Below are 6,367 nucleotides of genomic sequence, written 5' to 3' on the forward strand. Positions count from 1 at the left end.
AACCCTGTTATGCTTTTCCTTTTATCCAGATCTCTACTCCAATCTCTATCCGAGTAGCCAACAAGATTGAAGTTTGTACTTGAGGTATAAAACATACCTTTATTTATTGTGCCTTTGATGTATCGAAGAATTCTCTTGGCTGCATTCAAGTGAGACTGGTCTGGTGTCTCCATATATCTACTAATAAGTCTGACTCCATAAAGTATATCCGATTCGGTACATGTCAAGTACCTTAATCTTCCTACTAAGCTTTTAAAGTAAGTTGAATCAACATTTCCAACTTTACTATTCTTCAATTCCACTCCATTCTCAACTAGAGTTAATACCGGATTGAAGCTTTCCATCTTGAACCTTTCAAGAATATCTTTGGCATAACTGCTTTGGGATACAAAAATCCCTTCTTCTTGCTGCACCATTTCAAAGCAAAGAAAATGTGTCATCAGACCAATGTCTATCATCTCAAACTCTTGTACCATGCTTTTCTTGAAGTTTTCAAACATGGTAGGTTTTTTGCCAGTGAATATCAAGTCATTAACATATAGGCACACAAATAATATGCTGCCATTGGCTTCTTTCTTCACATAAATTGCATGTTCATATGAATATTTTTCAAATCTATTATCTTGAAAATACCTGTCAATTCTAGTATTCCAAACATGTGGAGCTTGCTTCAAACCGTAGAGGGCTTTCTTCAACTTGTATACTTTGCCTTTATTTCCAGCTTCAATGTATCCAAGTGGTTGTTCAACACAGATCTCTTCTACTAGGAAGTCATTTAAAAATGCTCACTTCACATCAAGTTGATAGATCTTCCATCTATGTTGTGCAGCTAGTGAGATCATTAGTCTGATTGTCTCTAGCCAGGCTACTGGAGCAAATACTTCTCTATAGTCAATGTCTTCTCTCTATTTGTAGCCTTTTGCCACTAATCTTGCTTTGTATCTTTGCACTTCTCCTTTTACATTCTTCTTTATCTTATAGATCCATTTAACACTTATTGCTTTCTTATTTTCTGGTAGATAAGTCAATTTCCATGTATCATTCTTCTCAATAGCATGTATTTCTTCATCCATTGCATCTATCCACTTCTCTTTTGTGATAGCTTCATTGAAGCTAAGTGGGTCACTATTAAAGAAACAAAAAAGAGTTGTATCTTTCATGATTTGAGTGGCATCATACAGCTCGTCTAGATTTCTCATCCTTCTTGGTCCTTCTAATAAGGATGATGATGATGGTGTTGATGATGATTCTAGTGTGTTTCTCCTGTTGAATACAGGGAATCTGTGTACTGGACTTTGTGGTTCGTCTGTTGGTAATATCAAACCTTTTGCAAGTATTGTTAGTACTTCTTCGTCTTCAAGGATCAATCAGTGCTAATCCATTTGACTGCTTTTTGGTCATCATTCCAATGCCAAGTTTTATCTTCTTCAAAGATAATATCTCTACTCATAATTACCTTCTTTGTGATGGGATTATACAGCTTGTATCTCATCCTTCTCTCACTGTATCCGACAAAGATGCATTTCTCACTTTTATCATTGAAGATGAGTAACACTTGGTTTATGACCACTTCATACTTTTTATGGAGTGATAGCTCGCAAACTTCTAGTTGGGCAGCGATTCAATAGAGACACTGCACATGATACAACTTCAGCCAAGTATTGTTTGGGCATCTTCTTTGCTTTGAGTAGACTTCTTGTCATGTCAAGAATCATTCGATTCTTTCTCTCAGCTACACCATTCATCTATGGTGTATAAGCTGGTGTTGTTTGATGACTTGTTGTGTATAAAAGGCTTCAAAGTCATTTACTGTATATTCTCCATCTTGATCAAATCTCACAGTTCTGATCTTATAGCCATTTTGCTTCTCGACAATTGCTTTAAAATCTTTAAAACAATTGAACATTTCTGACTTCCTCTTCAGAAAGTATATCCATGTCTTTCTGCTAAAATTATCAATAAAAGTAAGGAAGTACCTATTTTGTCTAGTCGACATAGGCTTTATAGGACCACACACATCTGTGTGCACTAACTCCAATGGCATGTTTGCTTTTCAGTTGACTTCTTTGGCAAAACTAGATCTGTGATGTTTGCTGAGGACATAACTCTCACAAACTTCTTCTGGATGATCAATATGAGGCATACCTTTGACCATCTTCTTGCTTCCTAGCATCTTTAGACTTGTGAAGTTCAGATGTCCAAGCTTTAGGTGCCAAAGCCATTCTTCACTGTTGGTGATGACATTCAAACACTTTATTGCATCATATTGGATGTTTAAAGAAAAAATCCTATTGTTTGACAATTTTACATAGGCAATTAATCTCCTATTATAGTCTATAACTGTCAAATGACAATTCTTTATGAAAAGTGTATAACCTTTCTCCAAAAGTTGTCCTATGCTCACCAAGTTCTGCTTTATGGCATAACTGTCAAATGACAATTCTTTATGAAAAGTGTATAACCTTTCTCCAAAAGTTGTCCTATGCTCACCAAGTTCTGCTTTATGGCTGGGGAAGTAGACATTAGCGATGTAGCTATGATCGTCATTCTTCAACTTGATTAGGATGTTGCCTTTACCTTTGAATGAAACTTTTAAGGTATCTCCAAAGGTGACTAGACCTTATATGGTCTCATCTAGATCACCAAATAGATCTCGTTGGCCACACATATAATTACTGGCTCTAGAATCAAGATACCAAATATTCTCTTGATTCTTGTCAAGTCCTTGTTGGACAAATAATGCAGCTGCTCCTCTGTTGTTGGCATCCTCCTCTGCATAGTTGGCTTGTTCATGTACCTCTATTGGAGCTTTCCTTTGACATTCAGTGCTATAGTGCCCAAATTGATTGCAATTGTAACACTGGATATTCCTTTTGTCATAGTTATTATAACCACTTTCTCTTCCCCTAGGAGTAAATGCTTGTTGTCCTCGACCTCCTCTGGTGGTGTTTCTACCACCTCTTCCTCTAAAACCTGTATTCCAAGAACCTCTTCCTTGAGATCACTAAAATGCTCCTCATACTTGTTGACTTCTTCCTCGAGTGGTATATCCACTTATTGAAGTCTCAACTTGCTCATATTTGTCTTTAAAAGACAACTTTGCTTGTAAGGCATGCTCAGATCACTAAAATGCTCCTCATACTTGTTGACTTCTTCCTCGAGTGGTATATCCACTTATTGAAGTCTCAACTTGCTCATATTTGTCTTTAAAAGACAACTTTGCTTGTAAGGCATGCTCAATTGTCTTATCTCCATTTTTTTTTACAATCTTTTGCCCATGAGCTTGCAAAGAACTCATAAGCTCATCCACTGTCAATGTGTCCACTTCTTTGGACTCTTCATAGCAACAACAACCAAATCAAATTTTGGATCTAGGGATCTCAAAATTTTCTCAATAATCCAAGCGTCTGTGAGGGCTTCTCCATTTCTTCTCATCTAATTGACTATCACCATAATTCTTATGTGATAATCAGAAATAGATTTTGAGGACTTCACTTTTAATAATTCAAATTCACCTCGCAAAGATTGGAGACGAATCTTCTTCATTCTGTTAGCACCTTTGTATTTTTATTGGAGAGCCAACCATATTTCTTTTGATGTTTCTGCGGAATCAATGATCTCAAATGTGGCTTCATCTATACCTTGATAAATAATGGTCTTTGCTTTGTTGTCTTTATTTCTATCAGTTTTGAGGACTTACTTTTATGCCTCTTGTAGAGCTTCTAATTCTTTGGACTCTAGTTCATCATAACCATACTGCATAATCTCTATACACTTTTATAAACTAAGAAATGCCTTCAATCTAATGTACCACCTATCATATATCACCTTCTATTAGTTGAATTTGGCAAAATAGACACCGTTGGATCTGAAATTATCCAAATAGTAGGGAACCAGTCTGACTTTGTAGAAAATGGGTTAGAAATAGGCTAAACCGGTTAGAAAATCAATTATGGACGTCGGGCGGTTCGCTGGGGTTGAATCGGGAATATTCTGGGAAATATTCTATCGATTGTGGCACGGCACGGCTTCAGTTTGGCTTAATGATTGGCTTGGCGGCTCAGCTTGGTGCTAATATGGCACACGTGTGGCTCTATCGTCTTCAACCTTTAACGCTCGTGGGCTGCATGTGGGTGACAGTGCAAAATATTCAGGTGCTACGTGTAGGCTACCGTTTGCTCTGATGAAGCTGATTTTTGCACCAATGAGTTGGTATGAATGAGCTATACACTTTGGAATGATCAAAACTTCTTTTTGACAACTTTAAAAATTCAAGTATATCCCAAAACACTTTTTTTTTTTGATGAACGGGGCTCTAATACCAATTATTGGTGGGAGAAACCACAGGTGATGGCTTTAAAACACTCAAAGGGGATAAAACACACTCTTTATTTCAAGAACAAAAGCTTACAATAATTAAACAAAAGCTTAATATAAACCCTCTCTCTTTCTCTCTCTCTTTCTAGTGTTTCTCTCAAATCTCTCCACACATAATAACATAAACTTAGTTGCCTATTTATACATGAATTCAAAACAAGAAAATTCAACCTTCAAGTGTGAAGGCGGCTGTGGTCGACTGTGTGAAGGCGGCTGGTGGCTGGCAACTGGCGGCTGGCGGCTAGGCGGTGATAGGTGGTGGCTGCAAGTGGTAGTGGGTGGTTGCCTTCCTTGACCTTCTAGATTGAGTTTAATACAACAAACTTGACATCAAAGCTAAGGAAAGGAAGCTAATAAGTTAAGATTAGCAGACAAGGAACCATAAATTTCAAGGTTCCCAACTAAGTACAAAGCAAAAGTTAAGACAAGTAAACGGCCTAGCACCAATTGGAGTAGAAAACACAAAAGTATATCAAACCAGGATGTAAAAAACACATGAGTATCATGTGGCACAGCAGATCTTCAAGAGAAACAGCAACAACAAAGAACCAATAAGAAACATATTCAATGCAGCTTGAAGGGCTGCAAATCGAAGAGAAGATAACTTCTAATAAGAAAGTTCATCCAAAACAACCACTAATACAGTTAGCTGACATTAATTTGAAGGTGATTGCGCTCATGAAAGTGCAATATTATATAAAATAAAACTTGAAATCTCTAAAATAGAGATTCAGCTAGTGTGCAAGAGTCCTCAAAACTCTTCTATTCCTTTCTTCCCATAACAAGTAGACAACAATGCTGAGGGAGACCCTTTTTCATTTTGGTAATAATGTTTTTCCCCCTGATATTGAGGCCCCGAACAACACTACTAATGATGGTCATATCCATACAAAGCTGAAGCCAAGATTTAACCTTCGACCATAAGAGGGATGTCCAGCTACAAGCAAAGAAAAAGTGATTATGCTTTCCTCATGATCCTGATAGAAGATGCAACTAGCATCAACATCAACAAAGTGTAGCCTATCTCGTCTTCTCAGCCTCCCGAATAAAGCAAGCTAAAGGATGAAACTATGCCTTGGTAAACACCAAGGTTCCCAAACAATCTTAACCCATGACACCGAGGTTCCTTTAAATCTCAAAAACTCATAAGCATAACCCGAGAAAGGCTCAAAATATTATACCAACTTTGCATCGTAGAGATCACTTCTTATTATCCCCTGCAATCTGTAAAGAGTTGATCTCGAATTGAAATTAAGGACTTTCATAGGGGAGAGGAGGTTCTTTGAAAAGGAACCAACCAGATAGTAGTATCCTCTAAGTAAAAATGGTTCACCCATCTAATCCAAATCGAGTTAGTTTTAAAATGAATATTCCATAACTGCTTTGTAATGAAACAGTTGTTCCTTGCCTTGATGTCATAGAGCCCAAAGCATCCCTCATTCGTTACCAAACAGATGTGCTTCCAAGCAATTAAGGCAGACTTGCTTCTGGCAATCTTACCAGTCCATATGAAGTTCTTGCAAATGCATGTAATTTGGTTGATGACAATATCTAGCATAGGGAAAATGTTGAGCTAAAATTGCATCATGCCAAAGAGAACAAATCCGATTAACTCCAGATGTCCGGTCTCTCTGAGAATGACCCATTGCATAGAATCAAAAGCTTTCCTGAAATCATTTTTTATGAGGCACCAGGTAGAGGTTCTCTTCCTACCATAATGCCTAAGAAACTCTTGAGCCAAGTTAATGTTATCAATCATATTTCTTGACAGAATTAAAAGATTAACATCTTCTTCCAAGTGTAGGAGCGTCGAAGTAATAAATAACTCAGCAAAACCGGAGTCGAACCACAAGTAGGTCAATTGTATAAATTATAAACAACAATAATACAATAATAACAACAATAATAGTAATACTAATAATACTACTACTAATAATAATAATAAAGAAGAAGAAGTTGATGAGAACTCTGAGATGGAATATCAATGTGA

Source organism: Populus euphratica, unplaced genomic scaffold (genome assembly GCF_000495115.2).
Source record: "Populus euphratica unplaced genomic scaffold, PopEup_1.0 scaffold2010.1, whole genome shotgun sequence".
NCBI classification, from domain to species: Eukaryota; Viridiplantae; Streptophyta; class Magnoliopsida; order Malpighiales; family Salicaceae; genus Populus; species Populus euphratica.